Genomic DNA, 18,079 nt, shown 5'->3' with positions numbered 1-18,079 from the left:
AATTGTGTGTGTAAAAAACTATGAATAAAAGTGTCCATAAAATCGTTTCGTTTTTAAATACAGTTAAATAAATCAATTGATTAATAATAAAGCAAATACATATCTTTATATAAAACACCCAAAATAAAAAACCACTCACGTGTCCTCTCTTTTCCAAGATCGGGGGTGAGTCCTTACCAAGGGCGCCCATCACACTGCTCTCCAGCCACAGCCAAGGCCCGTCACTTCCAGTGCCCAGAGGAGATCCTCTACCCTCTGGCTCGCTGCTCCCGTAGCCTTTGCAGGTGAGGGCGCATCTACGAGCGGCCAGGGTCGGTGGCGGCCGGGACCTTTCTCGTGCAACCCCGGCCCCCTCCTCCGAATGTCGCCGCGCGGTACCCCTGCAGCGTGGACTTCGCCATCTGCTCGCTCGCGTGGAGGGGCACAGTCACGCGTTTCCCCACCAGCAGGTTTCTGGTGGTCCAGATGGCATCCTTCATGGCGTTGAGGGTGAGCCAGAGCGTGGTGAACCTCTGCGCCGTTAGGCCCTTCGAGCCTGGGCCCACCGCGAGGATGGCGAGCTTGTAGTCCATCTGGACCCCACCTGCTGACAGGCACGGGAAATACAGGGGGCCGGTCGTGGTCCACTGGTCCCGCGCAGCGCCGCACTCCCATAAGAGGTGTCGCACGGTCTCCGGCGCGTTGCATCCGGGTCGTGGGCAGATGGGGTTGGAGCCCATGCCCCGGGAGTGTATGACCGCCCTGACCGGGAGAATCTCATGGGCCACCATCCATGACAGGTCCTTGTGCCTGTTCTGAAGAGCAGGGTGGGCGGCGTTCCTCCAAACTTGTTTGGCCTCACTTAGAGTGAGGCCTGGGACTGGACTCACAGGTTCCCGATCCTGAACGAGAGAGAGAAGAGACTTGTGGTTAGTTAAAATGGAAACATTCTCTCGTTCTAAAAGATTTTTCTTTAAAAACTTCTTAATGAAATCGTATTCTTTGCTGAGATTAAAAGACACAGGCGTTTTAAGGTCAACTGGTAAAATCTTTAGACTTCGCAGGTAGGACCCCATCCAGAAACGGGTCATGGCCGCTGTCTTGCTTTCTCTGGACGGGGCCACGGCGTACCCGATGTGGAGGGCAGTGAAACGGCTGCCTAAAAAGAGGTGGGGGTCCGGCAGGCCTTTCCCTCCGTTCTCCGGTCTCTTCTTCATGACCTCCCTCTTCACTCTCTCCCACTTGGACCCCCAGACGAAGTAAAACACCGCCCTGTCCAGCTCTAAAAGAAAGTTTCTTGGGGGACTAAAAACAGAACACACGAGTAACATTAAAGGTAAGATCACTGCTTTAAAAATTAAAACTTTACCTTCAAAGGTCAGCTGTCTCAGTCCCCAAAAGCCCAGTTTTTGTCTGACTTTCCCTAACAAGTCGGCCCAGTTTGCCCGTCCTCCACCCTCTTTGTCAAATTTGACACCTAAAATCCGTAAGTCGGTTTTAAAAACCAATTCTAGTCCACCTGTGTCCACGTTACCCCACGGCCCGAAGAGCTGGGCCTCGGACTTGCTTCTGTTGAGCTTGGCGCCCGAGGCCCGACCGTACCAGTCAGTCAGGTCCATTGCTCTTCGCGTGGATAAAACATCGGTGGCTAAAAGGGTTACGTCGTCCATATATAAAACGCACGTCGCGGTCAGTCCACCCGTCCCAGGCACTTCGAGTCCTTTGATCCATTTATCCCTTCTCAAGATCTGTGCCAGTGGTTCAATGCAAGCCACGTACAGGAGGGGAGATAAAGGACACCCCTGACGGACGCCACTGCGGATATTCACCACTTTGGACACGTGCCCGTTAACCAACATTTTGCTGACTATGCCCTTGTACAGCAATCCCACCCAGACTATGAACCTATCCGGGAACCCCATTTTCTCCAATACCTGAAGCAGGAACTGGTGCGAGACTCGGTCAAATGCTTTTTCGAAGTCTAGGTTCAGGACTGCTTGTCGGATGTTTCTGTCTCTCGCGTAACAGATGACGTCTCTGATCAGCACCAGGCTGTCGGTGATCTTCCTCCCTGGCACAGCACACGCTTGGTCCGGGTGGATCACGTCCTCTAAAACGGTCGACATATGTGCAGATAAAATCTTGCTAAACAGTTTACAGTCAAAGTTTAAAAGCGTGATAGGTCTCCAGTTCCTAAGGTCTGTCTTGTCACCTTTCTTGTGTAGAAGTGACACTATCCCTGTTCTAAAGCTGTCTGGGAGTCTGTCCAAGGTCTCAAATTCATTAAAAACAGTGAGCAAGTCATGTGCTAAAATGTCCCAGAAAGTCAGATAAAATTCTAGAGGGAGTCCATCCATTCCTGGGGACTTCCCCCTTTTAAAACCTTTTAAAGAATTTTGTATTTCTAAAACCGTAAAATCCTGGGATAAAAGCCCGGCTTCACTATTGACCTTGTTGTCTAAAAAGGCTAAAACTTCCTCCAAGGTATCTTTATGTACGTATTTTTCACTGTACAGATTGCTATAAAATTCTTCCACCCCACCTAAAATCTCGTCTGTTGTTTTTAGATCCCTCCCTCCATCTTTTATTGAGGTAATTGTACCTCCCCTTGAAACAATCTTTTTAAAAAAATACCATGTACATTTTTCACCTTCCTCAATCTCCCTCTCTCTGCTTCTTAAAATGACCCCCCTGCTTTGTATATCTGATAAAACACGCATTTCAGCTTTTACTTCTTTAATCTCATCAGTAAAATCAGTCCCACAGTTAAAAAGGTTAAAATATCTCTGCAGTCTTTTTTGCAGTCCCATCATGCATCTTTTTTCCCTGTTTTTCTTTTCTTTCCCTACCCTCTTAAAAAATCTCTTTGTCCGTTCTTTTACCATCTCCCACCACTGTGCTCGTGACTCATAAAAGTCCTGGAGGGTCTGCCATTGGCTGAACTGCTCCCTATACTCTCTAACTACTTCTTTGTCTTCTAAAACAGAGCAGTTCAGCCTCCACAGCCCTCCTCCTACCGTCACACCAGTGGACAGTGAAAGGGTGCAGGACAACATCATGTGGTCAGAAAAGAAGAGAGGGGTCAGTGTAGCATCGGTCGGCGGGCAGTCCCGTGTAAAAACATAGTCGATCCGAGAGGCTCTGGTGCCATCACCACTGAACCAGGTGAAGCCCTCCTCTCTTTGATGCAAAGCTTTGAAACAGTCGACTAGTTTAAAATCTTTGACTAAACCCTGTAGTAAAACCGATGTTTTATCTACCGTGCACTCCCCCGCTACCCTTTTCCTATCTTTTGCTGTTAAAATACAATTAAAATCCCCTGCTACAATTAAAGGAACCCTCCCTAGCATGTGGGACTGCAGGTCTTCTAAAAGTTTATACCTTTCATCTTTTTCCGTAAAACCATACACATTAAGGATAGTAAAATCCCTGTCTAAAAAGGTCAGATTGACTAAGAGTGCCCGTCCGTCTCTCACCACTGTGCTGCCCTTCACCATGATATTGGGGTTATTTATTAAGATAGCGACACCATCACATTTATTAAAATTGGAGCCACTCCACACGGAGGGTCCTGGGGTCCACACGTCTTCCCATTTCCTGTAACTAGATAAAAAGGGCAGGGCACATTCTTGTAATAAAATCACATCTGACTTAAAAGATTTTAAAAGGGATAATACACTCTGTGCTCTCAGGGTGGACCTCACACTTCTCACATTGATGGTTGAGATTGTGAGGGTCATGAGCAGTATGGTAACTGCTCCAGACCTTAGGAACTGGAGACCTATCACGCTTTTAAACTTTGACTGTAAACTTTTTAGCAAGATTTTATCCGCACGTATGTCGACCGTCTTAGAGGACGTGATCCACCCGGATCAAGCATGTGCTGTGCCAGGGAGGAAGATCACCGACAGCCTGGTACTGATCAGAGACGTCATCTGTTACGCGAGAGACAGAAACGTCCGATTAGCAGTCCTGAACCTAGACTTCGAAAAAGCATTTGACCGAGTCTCACACCAGTTCCTGCTTCAGGTATTGGAGAAAATGGGGTTCCCGGATAGTTCATAGTCTGGGTGGGATTGCTGTACAAGGGCATAGTCAGTAGAATGTTGGTTAACGGGCACGTGTCCAAAGCGGTGAATATCCGCAGTGGCGTCCGTCAGGGGTGTCCTTTATCTCCCCTCCTGTACGTGGCTTGCATTGAGCCACTGGCACAGATCTTGAGAAGGGATAAATGGATCAAAGGACTCGAAGTGCCTGGGACGGGTGGACTGACCGCAACATGCGTTTTATATATGGACGACGTAACCCTTTTAGCCACAGACGTTTTATCCATGTGAAGAGCAATGGACCTGACTGACTGGTACGGTCGGGCCGCGGGCGCCAAGCTCAACTGGAGCAAGTCCGAAGCCCAGCTATTTGGGCCGTGGGGTAACGTGGACACAGGCGGACTGGAATTGGTTTTTAAAACCGACTTACGGATTTTAGGAGTCAAATTTGACAAAGAGGGTGGAGGACGGGCAAACTGGGCCGACTTGTTAGGGAAAGTCAGGCAAAGACTGGGCTTTTGGGGACTGAGACAGCTGACTTTCGAAGGTAAAATTTTAATTTTTAAAGCTGTCATTCTACCTTTGATGTTACTCGTGTGTTCTGTTTTTAGTCCCCCAAGGAACTTTCTTTTAGACCTAGAGAGGGCGGTGTTTTACTTCGTCTGGGGGTCCAAGTGGGAGAGAGTGAAGAGGGAGGTCGTGAAGAAGAGACCGGAAAACGGCGGGAAAGGCCTCCCGGACCCCCACCTGTTTTTAGGCAGCCGTTTCACCGCCCTCCACATCGGATACGCCGTGACCCCATCCAGAGAAAGCAAGACAGCGGCCATGACCCGTTTCTGGATGGGGTCCTACCTGCGAAGCCTAAAGATTGTTCCAGTAGATCTTAAAACACCGGTGTCTTTTAACCTCAGCAAAGAACACGATTTTATTAAGAAGTTTTTAAAGAAAAATGGTTTAGAAAGAGAAGATGTCTCCGTTTTAACTAACCACAAGTCACTTCTCTCTCTTGTGTAGGATCGGGAACCTGTGAGTCCAGTCCCCGGCCTCACTCTAAGTGAAGCCAAACAAGTTTGGAGGAACGCCGCCCACCCTGCTCTTCAGAACAGGCACAAGGACCTGTCATGGATGGTGGCCCATGAGATTCTCCCGGTCAGGGCGGTCATACACTCCCGGGGCATGGGCTCCAACCCCATCTGCCCACGACCCGGATGCAACGCGCCGGAGACCGTGCGACACCTGTTATGGGAGTGCGGCGCTGCGCGGGACCAGTGGACCATGACCGGCCCCCTGTATTTCCCGTGCCTGTCAGCAAGTGGGGTCCAGATGGACTACAAGCTCACCATCCTCGGGGTGGGGCCAGGCTCGAAGGGCCTAACAGTACAGAAGTTCACCATGCTCTGGCTCACCCTCAACGCTGTGAAGGATGCCATCTGGACCACCAGAAACCTGCTGGTGGGGAAACGCGTGACGGTGCCCCTCCACGCGAGCGAGCAAATGGCGAAGTCCACGCTGCAGGGGTACCGCGCGTCGACATTCGGAGGAGGGGGCCGGGGTCGCACGAGAAAGGCCCCGGCCGCCACCGACCTTGGCCGCTCGTAGATGCGCCCTCACCTGCAAAGGCTACGGGAGCAGCGAGCCGGAGGGTAGAGGATCTCCGCTGGGCACTGGAAGTGACGGGCCTTGGCCGTGGCTGGAGAGCAGTGGGATGGGCACCCTTGGTAAGGACTCACACCCGATCCTGAAAAAGAGAGGACATTTGAGTGGTTTTTTAATTGTTTGTTTTATATTTAGACATGTATTTGCCTTTTATTAATCATTTGATTTATTTATCTATATTTAAAACCGGAATGATTTTATGGACACTTTTATTCATAGTTTTTTTTACACACAATTCATGTATCTATTTATTTTTCCTTTAAACAGTTTTTAAAATAAGAAATTGTTTTATCTAAGTTTATTTATTTATTAATGGAAAATTTCTGTAAACTGAAAAGGAAAAAAAAAAACTGTGTACACTGTGAATATGAAAAAAAAAGAAAAAAGTGACAATAAAATTTTTTCGAAAAAATCTGTTCTTATCAGTTTAATACCTGATACGTCCTCCATCCGAGGACTTTATATTAAACGGATTTTTAGAGCGAGGAGCCGGAAGAGGGGCTTGCTCCGTCCGCTCCACGCATCGACCTGGTATTGCAGTACCTCCAGGAACGGTGCACCTTTTCAAAGGGGTCAAATGAAAGAAGGAAGGAAGGAAGGAAGGAAATAAATAAATAAATAAATAAATAATCATGTTAAACGATTGGACAAAATGGAACAGGGGTCAATCGTGACTGTTTCAGATGTACTTAATGGGCGAAGGGAGGGGACCTAATAGGTTTTTAATACAAAGTAGGGTTAGAAGAAGGAGGGGGGAAAAAAGTAGGGAAAAAAAAAAAAAAAAAAAAAAAAAATTTGTATATTTAATTGTACAAAATGGAACAGGTGTCAGTCGTAAAGGTTTCAGATGTACTTAATGGGAAAAGGGAGGGGACCTATTAGGTTTTAATACAAACCACAGCCCACATCCAGCTCTAGACCAATCCTACATCTGTAGCTATCAAGGCTGTGCAGGTGTAAGGGGCCGGCGCAAGCCAACCTACCCTAGACCGGATTTCTAGGCCTGCGATGGAGTTTCGGAGGCCTGGACCGACTTCCTGTATAGCTCGGGTTTCTCTTCATTCGCGCATAAATCTTTCGCCTTTTACTAAAGATTTCCGTGGAGGGGACCGTTGACAAGTTCAGCTTATTTTTGTGAGCTTTGCTGTGGCAAAGCTGTATTTGTTTTACAGTTCAACGTAAGAGAGGGAAGGAGTTTGGCTTTGGGATGCAAGGTCGGTTGGGCGTGGTGCCTAGTTGCTCGATCCTCTCTGCGCAAGGTCTTCAAGCACATGGTCACGCATGTCGTCCAGGAGTGGAGGCTCTGCCAGCTGGTGCTCGTTAGGCCAGAGGCCATAACAGGTTATCGCTTCTCGGCCTTTTGGCTAAGATCAAGTGTAGTATCTGTTCTTATCAAGATGCCGGAAGTTGACGCGAGTGGGCCGGTCCGAGTGGCGCGGCTGAGAAATTCTGTGAGGGTGGAGCTTCAGAAAGATGCAAGTCAAGCAGAAAGGGCAAGATTCAAGGTGGAGCATCTGGTGAAGGAGGTATTGCAAGGAGTGATGAAGCAGCAGACCACATCGGTTCTGTGCTTGCAGGACTTTGCGCATGCTGGTTTCATGGATATAACCTTTGGGGAAATGACGTCCTGTCTGGATTTTATTGCAACCTGGGAAAGGAATTTGCTGCACCCTGCCCTACAAGGCCTAAAAGTAAGAGCCCTTTATATCTGGGAGGACGTACCAGTGACAGTGCATATGTACAACCCCTTTGTGGAGGAGAGTGATATCAGACATTTTCTGCAGAGATATTGTTTAAAGGTGGAGGGGGGTCAGAAAATCTGTAATGCCTTTGGGATCTGGACCGGAAGGAGGAAATACCTGGTGCGTTTCCGTCCAGAGCCAACAGCTCCTGGTGGAGTTGTACAGCCTCCAGGGTCTTTTGCTATCGGGCCTCATAGAGGCTTCCTCTTTTATCCTGGGCAGCCAGTAACCTGCTGAAAATGTGTAACAGCTGGGCATACAAAATCTGTTTGTAATAACAGCAAGTGTCGCTTCTGTGGCTCTCAGGAGCATGAGTCAACGGAATGCAGGGCCCCCAAGAAGTGCAGCCTTTGTGGAGGAGAAGACCACCTCTACAGGGGCTGTGCTTTAAGGAGGAAAACCTTTGCAGACCTCTTCTCCCAGGATGACGTGCAGGGTAGAGGTGGGAAAGGCCCTGGCGTGGAAACAAGGAAGCTCTCTCCAGAAGCAGGAGAGCACGCAGAGCTACTGGAGGTAGAGAAAGAGGGCGGACAAAGTTTTCCAAGCTTCCAAGTAGGATCCACAGAACCATGTGGAGAAAGCCAGGCGGAAAGGGTGGAGAGCCACCTGGGACAGAACTCGGACCAGGAGAAGGGACAGGAGAAAAGAAAGCAAAAGCGGAGAGCAAAAGAGTGGGATGACGGAAAAGAAGGGGATGGTCAGAAAATGGACGGGGGGGGGGAGCCCCCCGGCGGCAGTCGGAGAGTGGGCCCAGAAGGTCTGCCATGGAGTGGCCCTGAAAGACTGGTCACAGGCAGAGAGTGGGAGTTGGGGGGACTCTGATGAGCAGATAGACTGGGCAAATTGCACTGTAGATGGAACAGCAGACTCCCTAGATGGGTCAAAAGGAGCAGCGAAGCGACCTTTTCCCAGTGAAGACAGAGATGCCGAGCCGGAAAGGAGATTCCGCTTCCAAGAGACACGGCCTAACAACAACGGAGAGGGTATGGGGGATCCCGAGCTGCCGACGGAAAAGGAGGAGCAGGAGCAACCCCCAATGGAAGCAGACTCTCCGCCATCTGCTCTTCCTTTCCCAGGATGGGAGGAGGAGAGGTACAAAATGACTACAGGGATGAGGGGGACAGGCAGAGGGAGGGGGACCCCCCCTGCAAGGGACGGAATGTAAGGCCGGTTTTCTTTTCCAGGCCTGGTTGTGTTATGGAAGAGATACAGACCATCGCAGAGCATGAAGATCTGCACTCTATATGTGAGGGGACTGAGGAACCCCACAAAGAGGAGAGGTTTGTTTTTGTCCCTTAAGTATGTGGCTTTTGATATGTTTTTGCAAGAATGTCACCTGAAAGATAGAGAAGATGTAACTGCATTTAGAAAAGATTGGGGAAATGGACTTTCGGTGTGGGGTGTGGGTAATGTGAAAGAAGATGGGGTGGGAATTTTGTTTAAAGGGTGGGACACGATAATAGAGGCATCGGTAAACGTAGTACCGGGGAGGGCCCTGTGTGTCGACTGTAGGTGGCGGGGGGTCGCCCTCAGACTTATAAATGTCTATGCACCTTGTGCGGGTGGGACGCGGGGGGAGTTCTTCAGGGCCCTGGAGCATGTCTGCTTTACCAACAGACTGGTGCTCCTGGGTGGGGACTTTAATATCTCCCTAGATGGAGCCGTGGCAACAGAGGGGAGTCTGGAGTTGCGGACCCTCTGCAATGCTTTCCACCTGGTGGATGCCAATAAGGTGGCAGGAACGAGTGAGCCGAGTTTCACGTGGAGCAATTCCCGAGGACATCGGTCTAGGCTCGACTACCTGTTCGTTCCCAGAGGGCAGAAGGTGTGGGAGTGTGTAAATCTTCCCACATGGGCCTCTGACCACAACATTGTTGGGGTCAAGGTGGCCCTAAGTGAGCATAGCAGAGGCCGGAATTTCTGGCGGCTTAATACAAGTCTACTGCAGGATAAGACCTTTTGCGAGGTTTTCCGTGCGGTGTTTAAAGGATGGCGGGCCATGAGGGTAGGGTGGTCCACTTGGGGGGATTGGTGGGAAGGGGTGAAGGCAGGCATTGCGGTGTTCTGTAGGGAATGGGCGAAGGAGAAAGTCAGGGGGGAGCGGGAAGAGATCCAGGCAGCCTCAGAGGAGCTGCAGAACCTGAGCTCAAAACTGGCGTCGGGGAAGTCTGTGGCATGGAATCGGTATGAGGAGGCCAAGGCCCAGATTCGGGGTTTTTTTGAGAGACAGGCCAAAGCCTTTTCGATAATGGCAGGGGCTCAGGAGATGGTAGAGGGGGAGCGCCCATCCAGGTACTTTTTTCAGGCAGTACGGACAAGGCAGAAGAGGTCTCGCATCGAAGGATTGCTGCATAGGGGCAGGGTAGTGAAAACCACCGCTGCAATGTTGGAAGCGGCTGCAGAATTTTATGAGACACTTTTTTGCAAGAGGGGCCAGGAAGGGGATGAGCAAGATAAGATGCTACAAAACCTTACTGCTAAGCTTCCGGATAGAGAGTGCACGATCCTGGAAGCAGACTTGTCTCTCCAAGAGATTGAGGAGGCCATGCGTTCACTGAAACGTGGTTCAGCGCCAGGGCTAGATGGGCTGCCAGTAGAGTTTTACTCTACCTTTTGGGACATGATAGGGCCAGATTTGCTGGAGGTATATCAGGAGAGGATGGAGCAGGGACGTCTCACCCCCTCAATGAGGATGGGGTGCATTTCCCTGCTGTATAAGAAGGGAGATCGGACAAATTTAGCGAATTGGCGGCCTATTACGCTCCTAACGACGGATTATAAAATCCTAGCAAAGGCCATCACATTGAGGATGGGGAAAGTGATGAGTCTCATCATCCACCCGGACCAGACGTGCGGCGTGCAGGGCCGGACGTGTGCCCTAAACTTATGCCTGATCCGCGATGTCCTAACCAAGGCAAAGGAGCAAAGCCAGCCCTTAGCCTTGCTGAGCCTGGACCAGGAAAAAGCGTTCGACCGGGTTGGCCATGCTTTCCTTTTTGCGGTGCTCAAGAAGTTAAGCTTTGGGCCAAGGTTTATAAGGGTGGTGAAGCTGTTGTATGAGGAGGCGGCAAGTAGGGTTTGCGTCAACGGGTTCTTGTCGAGGCCGGTGAGGCAGGCGGGTGGGGTGAGGCAAGGGTGTCCACTCTCCCCGCTGCTATACGTACTGGCAATTGAGCCGCTAGTGGCTAGCTTGCGAGCAGATCAAAGACTAGCAGGGTGCCATGTCCCGGGGGGGGGGGGGGAGGGCGAAGAGCCTTAGTCTCGGTTTATGCGGATGACCTGACTCTCTTTGTAACAGATGAGAAGGACTTCCACAGGGTAGAGTCCCACCTGAGGTCCTACTGCCATGCCTCTGGAGCTCTGGTGAACTCTGAGAAGTCCAGGGTAATGCCGTGTGGATCCTGGCGGGGCAGGTCAAGTGCTTGGGGTGGCTACTCCGTATGCCCAGAGGGGATAAAGATTCTAGGTGTTAATTTTTTCCATTCCGCCAGTGGTGCCAGGAATTGGGCCAATGTTCTAAAGAAGGTACAGTGGCGCCTTGCCCTATGGGAGACAAGAAGGCTGTCAATTAATGGACGAGCACTTGTCATAAAAACGGACATCTTGTCCAGGCTGGTCCATACAGCCAAGGTGTTTCCATGCCCACTCGCGGGGGGGTCCAGTTTGGAAAGGGCGGTCTTCAACTTTATCTGGGGAGGGAGGACAGAGCTAGTGCAGAGAGCACTTATGTGCCAGCCAATAGCAAAAGGGGGAAGAGGGGTTCTTAATCTCCTCTGGAAGACGATGGCTATGCTGATAGCTTTCCATGCGGAGCTAGTTATCCATCCTCCAAAACATCTAGCTTCATGCTTTGCCAGATATTGGCTGGGCTTCCCCTTGAGGAGCCTAGCTCCCCTGGCGCGGTCAAGCCCATGGACCCTGGAAAGACCATGGCACTACGAGCGTATGGCGCAGGTCTTGGAACAGAACCCGGGGTGCCTAGAAGGCGGCCTGGTACATAATCACAGGCGCCTCTATGACCTATTCATGCAAAACCAGAGGGTCCCCTCCACTCGGTCCATCGTGGGGCGGGAGATTAGATGGGAGGCCCTCCAGCCAGCTTTCTTGGAGGGGGAGGCAAGGGACTTGAACTGGTTAGGGGCTTTGGGCCGCCTCCCGGTAAGGGAGCGCCTGTATTGCTTCGGGTGTGCTAGGACCCCCCTATGTCCGGTAGGGTGTGGGCAGGAAGAGACGGTAGAGCATGTGTTCTGGACGTGTCCCTGCACACAAGTGTTGTGGGGACTCGTTAAGGAGTGGTGGAGAAAAGGCCCTAATGTACCCTTGAGTAGCAACTTGATAAGGTTTGGGGAGGGCTTGGAAGTCTTGGACCCAGAGAAGCGTAAGACTGTGTGGGAGGTTGTTTCAGAGGGGAAGAGAGCAGTTTGGGGATGGAGGGGAAAGTGCTTACGAGCAACGAAGCCGAGGATGGAGCCGGGCGCCATTTTTCGCAGCTTCCTAGGCAGAATAAGATGGTTGGGGGACAGACAGGAAGCTTGGCGAAGGTACGGAGAGGCGGGGAGAAGCCAGTCAGGGGCTCCCGGGGCGGGGGTGGGGTAGAGCATGCTTACGGACCCTGTTGGCAACCCCGTTTCCGGTCTTTGGCACAGAAAAGGGAGACCCTCATGCCAAATGTAGTCTACGCAGGGGGTTTGGAGGGAAAAGAGGGAAAGGGAGGGGGGTGGGGGGAGTAGGGAAAGATTAGTATAAGAAAGTATAAAGCATTAGTATACTTTAGTATAAGAAAGGTTCTGAAAGGGTATTTTCAGGTGACGGGATTGCTTTGTTAAATAACAGTAATTGTGTTTTTTTCTTTCGTGGAAAAAGCTTTGTTTCATTTCCTGCAGGTTTTCATAGGTATTGAAATGTTCAAAGTTATTGGTTAGTTAGCGGTTACCAAGTCTTGTAGTTACATGGCACGGTATGGAGGGGGTACTTTTGTTTGTTTGGTTTTTTCACCCCCCTTTTGGGAACTGTACAGACATTAGCACACAAGGACTATGGACATATATATGAGAAAGCACAATGTCATATAGAAATGTGAAGGTGAAATTGTGAATGGGTTTTGTAATAAAAAAAAATAAAAAAAATCTGTTCTTATCAGTTTAATACCTGATACGTCCTCCATCCGAGGACTTTATATTAAACGGATTTTTAGAGCGAGGAGCCGGAAGAGGGGCTTGCTCCGTCCGCTCCACGCATCGACCTGGTAATGCAGTACCTCCAGGAACGGTGCACCTTTTCAAAGGGGTCAAATTAAAGAAAGAAGTAAGGAAGGAAGGAAGGAAATAAATAAATAATCATGTTAAACGATTGTACAAAATGGAACAGGGGTCAAAAAAAAAAAAAAAAAAAATTTGTATATTTAATTGTACAAAATGGAACAGGTGTCAGTCGTAAAGGTTTCAGATGTACTTAATGGGAAAAGGGAGGGGACCTATTAGGTTTTAATACAAACCACAGCCCACATCCAGCTCTAGACCAATCCTACATCTGTAGCTATCAAGGCTGTGCAGGTGTAAGGGGCCGGCGCAAGCCAACCTACCCTAGACCGGATTTCTAGGCCTGCGATGGAGTTTCGGAGGCCTGGACCGACTTCCTGTATAGCTCGGGTTTCTCTTCATTCACGCATAAATCTTTCGCCTTTTACTAAAGATTTCCGTGGAGGGGAACGTTGACGAGTTCAGCTTATTTTTGTGAGCTTTGCTGTGGCAAAGCTGTATTTGTTTTACAGTTTAACGTAAGAGAGGGAAGAAGTTTGGCTTTGGGATGCAAGGTCGGTTGGGCGTGGTGCCTAGTTGCTCAATCCTCTCTGCGCAAGGTCTTCAAGCACATGGTCACGCATGTCGTCCAGGAGTGGAGGCTCTGCCAGCTGGTGCTCGTTAGGCCAGAGGCCATAATGGGTTATCGCTTCTCGGCCTTTTGGCTAAGATCAACTGGACGAGACTGCGATCGACTCTTTGGTGGCCATTGCCCTCAATCTTTTCGTGGTTTTGGGCAAAACCATTCAGAGAGGAAATTTGTGCGGAACCTGTTTTTTTTTTTCAGCTTCTCTAGGCGAGTCGAACATCGTGCCAGTGAATCTGCGAATTGGTAAGTACAAATTCATTAATTTATTTAACGTTTTTCTTTTTTTGTCGTTTTAAAAATATTTATTTCGTTTAGTTTTGTATTTGTTTTACTTATTTATTATTATTTATTTATTTATTTATTGTAGTTTATTTATTTATAAGTTAGTGGTGCCTCCAAAATGTCGGCTGCTCGTGCCGGCATGAGGAGGCACCACAGCGTGCGCTTTTTGTTTAAAGAGGTGGATGGAAAGCTCCTGGGGATGTCACGCCTTGATTTCTCCAGGAAGCTAATCCAAAAATCTCTAAATTTCAAGCCCGAAGAATTGAACTGTCTGGTGACTCTGCCCCTGAATAAAGGTTTCGATGTTAGCTTTCGGACTGCATCTCTGCTAAATGATTTCTGGCAACGGTTTGATGGTTGTAAGGCCCATTTCTCCATGTTCACCGTGGAGAAACTCTCTGATAATTCACTTAAAACGGTGATTGTTAGGATGTTCAATGAAACGGTGACTGGGGATGACATTTGTGTATGGCTGGGTAGATTTTGCACTGTTCGCGGACAACCAGTCAAAGTGTTGGATGAGGACGGCATCTGGAATTGTTCCTGGCGGATTCCCATTAAACAATGGGAAGACGCTGAGGGCTACCAGGGCCTGAGACATCTGCCTTCCATGATTGTGTTGGGAGAGAACAGAGGCTACATTCATTACCAAGGGATGCCCAAACTCTGCCGTAAGTGTGGGAGAATGGGACATCTAGCCGACGCGTGCCAGGAAATAATATGCGGAAAATGTAGAGAAATTGGTCACGTTTTCGATGAGTGCACCATTGGCAGACGGTGCAATCTGTGTGGGGAGACAAACCACCTCTACAGAGATTGCCCTAAGAGCTTTGCCAACAAACTGAAAAGTAACAAGATGGCCGCCCCACAAACGCAACAAATGGAGCAAACGGAGAAGGAGGCGGCCCTGGCGGTTTTGGCGGGAAAATCAACTCTCCCGTCAGCTTCGGGGCCTGAGCAGATACGGGTAAGTGGGGCGGCCTTAGGGGCGGAGTCAGACAACCAGAGGGAGGAAGCCCCCCCCTCCCCAGAAAATAAAGGACAGGAACTGGAGGAAGGGGAGGAAGGGACGGCTTCCTCCATGCAGACAGTCTCAGAGTTAAGTGTGGTATCTGGGGAGAGTGGGCCAGACAGTCCTCTCCCAAATGCTCAGGTGCAGAAAAGACCTGCGGGATCGCCTCTGTTGGTAACAGAGGAGAAGAAACTGAGGGCAGAGCATAGGCGGGACAGTTCTTCCTCGGAAGATCTGAACCGCTTATGGCCCTCAGAGCCCCCAAATGAGGTTTCTTTCTTGCACCTCCAGCTAAGAACATCGTCACCAAAGGAGCCGCGAGAGGATGCCTCTGCGGCCCGTAAGGCAGCAGACACTTGCCCTCCTGAACCCAGGCCCACTGGGATAAAGGAAGAGCAAGTGTCACAAGAGATAATATGCCTTTAATTTGTTTTTAACGTTGTCTCTGCATGTTTTTAACACTGTTTTATACCTTCTTAACCATACTGCTCATGACCCTCACGATCTCAACCATCAATGTGAGAAGTGTGAGGTCCACCCTGAGAGCACAGAGTGTATTATCCCTTTTAAAATCTTTTAAGTCAGATGTGATTTTATTGCAAGAGTGTGCTCTGCCCTTTTTAAATAATTACAGGAAATGGGAAGAACTGTGGACCCCGGGACCCTCCGTGTGGAGTGGTTCCAATTTCAATAAATGTGATGGTGTCGCGATCTTAATAAATAATCCCAATATTGTGGTGAAGGGCAGCACAGTGGTGAGGGATGGCCGGGCAATTTTAGCCAATCTGACTTTTTTAGATAGGGATTTTACTATCCTTAATGTGTATGGTTTTACGGACAAAAATGAAAGGTATGAACTTTTAGAAGACCTGCAGTCCCACATGCTAGGGAGGGTTCCTCTAATTGTAGCAGGGGATTTTCATTGTATTTTAACAGCAAAAGATAGGAAAAGGGTAGCGGGGGAGTGTAAGGTAGATAAAACATCGGTTTTACTTAAGGGTTTAGTTAAGGATTTTAAACTAGTCGACTGTTCTAAAGCGTTGCATCAAAGAGAGGAAGGCTTCACCTGGTTCAGAGATGATGGCACCAGAGCCTTTGGGATCGTTTATGTTTTTATACGGGATTGCCCGCCGACCGATGCAACACTGTCCCCCCTCTTCTTTTCTGACCACATGATGCTGTCTTGCACCCTTTCACTGACCAATGGTGTGACTGTATGAGGAGGGCTCTGGAGGCTGAACTGCTCTGTTTTAGAAGACAAAGAAGTAGTTAGAGAGTATAGTTAGCAGTTCAGCCAATGGCAGACCCTCCAGGACTTTTATGATTCACGAGCACAGTGATGGGAGATGGTGAAAGAACGGACGAGACAATTTCCACAGGTGGACAGGAATTGGTTTTTAAAACTGACCTACGGATTTTAGGTGTTAAATTTGACAAAGAGGGTGGAGGACGGGGAAACTGGACTGACTTGATAGGGAAAGTCGAACAAAGACTGGGCTTTTGGGGACTAAAAAAGCACAGCTGACTCTCGAAGGTAAAATTTTAATTTTTAAAGCAGTGATTTTAGCTTTTATATTGCTTGCGTGTTCTGTTTTTAGGAAGTTTCCTAGGAACTTTCTTTTAGACTTGGAGAGGGCGGTTTTTTACTTTGTCTGGGGGTCCATGTGGGAGAGGGTGAAGAGGGAGGTCGTGAAGAAGAGACCAGAGAATGGCGGGAAAGGTCTCCCAGACCCCCACCTGTTTTTAGACAGCCGTTTTACCGCCCTCCACTTCAGATAAGCCGTGACTCCATCCAGAGAAAGCAAGACAGCAGCCATGACCCAATTCGGGATGGGGTCCTACCTATGAAGCCTAAAGATTTTACCAGTAGACCTAAAAACACCAGTGTCTTAATCTGAGCAAAGAACATGATTTTATAAAGAAGTTTTTAAAGAAAAAAACTTTTAGAAGGAGCAGATGTCTGTTTTAACTAACCACAAGGCTCTTCTTTCTCTTGTTCAGGATCGGGAACCAGTAAGTCCAGTCCCCGGCCTCACTCTAAGTGAGGCCAAACAAGTTTGGAGGAACGCCGCCCACCCTGCTCTTCAGAACAGGCACAAGGACTTGTCATGGATGGTGGCCCATGAGATTCTCCCAGTCAGGGCGGTCATGCACTCCCGGGGCATAGGCTCCAACCCCATCTGCCCACGACCCGGATGCAACGCGCCAGAGACCGTGTGACACCTGTTATGGGAGTGCGGCGCTGCGCGGGACCAGTGGACCATGAGCAGCCCCCTGTATTTCCCGTGCCTGTCAGCAGGTGGGATCCAGATGGACTACAAGCTCGCCATCCTCGGGGTGGGCCCAGGCTCGAAGGCCCTAACAGCACAGAGATTCACCACGCTCTGGCTCACCCTCAACGCTGTAAAGGATGCCATCTGGACCACCAGAAACCTGCTGGCGGGGAAACGCGTGACGGTGCCCCTTCACGCGAACGAGCAGATGGCGAAGTCCACGCTGCAGGGGTACCGCGCGTCGACATTCGGCGGAGGGGGCCGGGGTCGCACGAGAAAGGCCCCGGCCACCACCGACCCTGGCCGCTCGTAGATGCGCCCTCACCTGCAAAGGCTACGGGAGCAGCGAACCGGAGGGTAGAGGATCTCCGCTGGGCACTGGAAGTGACGGGCCTTGGCCGTGGCTGGAGAGCAGTGAGATGGGCTCCTTTGGCAAGGACTCACACCCGATCCTGAAAAAGAGAGGACACTCGAGTGGTTTTTTTTAATTGTTTGTTTTATATATAGATATGTATTTGCCTTTTTATTAATCAGTTGATTTATTTAACTATATTTAAAACCGAAATGATTTTATGGACACTTTTATTCATAGTTTTTTATATACACAATTTTTTTTTTTCTTTAAACAGTTTTAAACTAAGAAATTTATGTTTTATCTAAGTTTATTTATTAATCAAAAATGTCTGTAAACTGAGAAGGAAAAAAAAACTGTACATTGTGATATGAAAAAAAGAAAAAAGTGACAATAAAATTTTTTTGAAAGAAAAATCTGTTCTTATCAGTTTAATACCTGATACGTCCTCCATTCGAGGACTTTATATTAAACGGATTTTTAGAGCGAGGAGCCGGGAGAGGGGCTTGCTCTGTCCGCTCCACGCATCGACCTGGTATTGCAGTACCTCCAGGAACGGTGCACCTTTTCAAAGGGGTCAAATGAAAGAAGGAAGGAAGGAAGGAAGGAAGGAAGGAAGGAAGGAAATAAATAAATAATCATGTTAAACGATTGTACAAAATGGAACAAGGGTCAATCGTAACTGTTTCAGATGTACTTAATGGGCGAAGAGAGGGGACCTAATAGGTTTTTAATACAAAGTAGGGTTAGAAGAAGGAGGGGGGAAAAAAAAGTAGGATAAAAAAACAAAGTGACATATGGTTAAAAAAAAAAAAAAAGTGTATATTTAATTGTATAAAATGGAACAGGTG

General features: G+C 48.9%; 3 non-coding genes and 3 pseudogenes across 3 annotated transcripts; all 6 read left to right on the top strand.

Annotated features, from left to right (window-relative positions):
• The first annotated feature begins 6,073 nt into the window (after nucleotides 1-6,073).
• LOC128623777 (uncharacterized) lies at nucleotides 6,074-6,246 on the top strand (annotated as a pseudogene).
• Nucleotides 6,247-6,724: 478 nt separating this feature from the next.
• On the top strand, nucleotides 6,725-6,838 carry LOC128623749 (U5 spliceosomal RNA). Its single transcript, XR_008388648.1, has one exon. It is a non-coding gene; the product is annotated as a U5 spliceosomal RNA (small nuclear RNA).
• Nucleotides 6,839-7,025: 187 nt separating this feature from the next.
• LOC128623789 (uncharacterized) lies at nucleotides 7,026-7,132 on the top strand (annotated as a pseudogene).
• Nucleotides 7,133-12,517: 5,385 nt separating this feature from the next.
• Nucleotides 12,518-12,702, top strand: LOC128623779 (U2 spliceosomal RNA). Its single transcript, XR_008388670.1, has one exon. It is a non-coding gene; the product is annotated as a U2 spliceosomal RNA (small nuclear RNA).
• A 361-nt stretch (nucleotides 12,703-13,063) lies between these two features.
• LOC128623795 (U5 spliceosomal RNA) lies at nucleotides 13,064-13,178 on the top strand. The gene has a single exon (XR_008388677.1). It is a non-coding gene; the product is annotated as a U5 spliceosomal RNA (small nuclear RNA).
• A 4,443-nt stretch (nucleotides 13,179-17,621) lies between these two features.
• LOC128623778 (uncharacterized) lies at nucleotides 17,622-17,797 on the top strand (annotated as a pseudogene).
• The last annotated feature ends 282 nt before the right edge of the window (nucleotides 17,798-18,079 follow it).

This window comes from Ictalurus furcatus, chromosome 19 (genome assembly GCF_023375685.1).
Source record: "Ictalurus furcatus strain D&B chromosome 19, Billie_1.0, whole genome shotgun sequence".
Lineage (NCBI taxonomy): Eukaryota > Metazoa > Chordata > Actinopteri > Siluriformes > Ictaluridae > Ictalurus > Ictalurus furcatus.
Note: the sequence above shows the minus strand (reverse complement) of the source record. Positions and strands in the feature narration are given on the sequence as shown.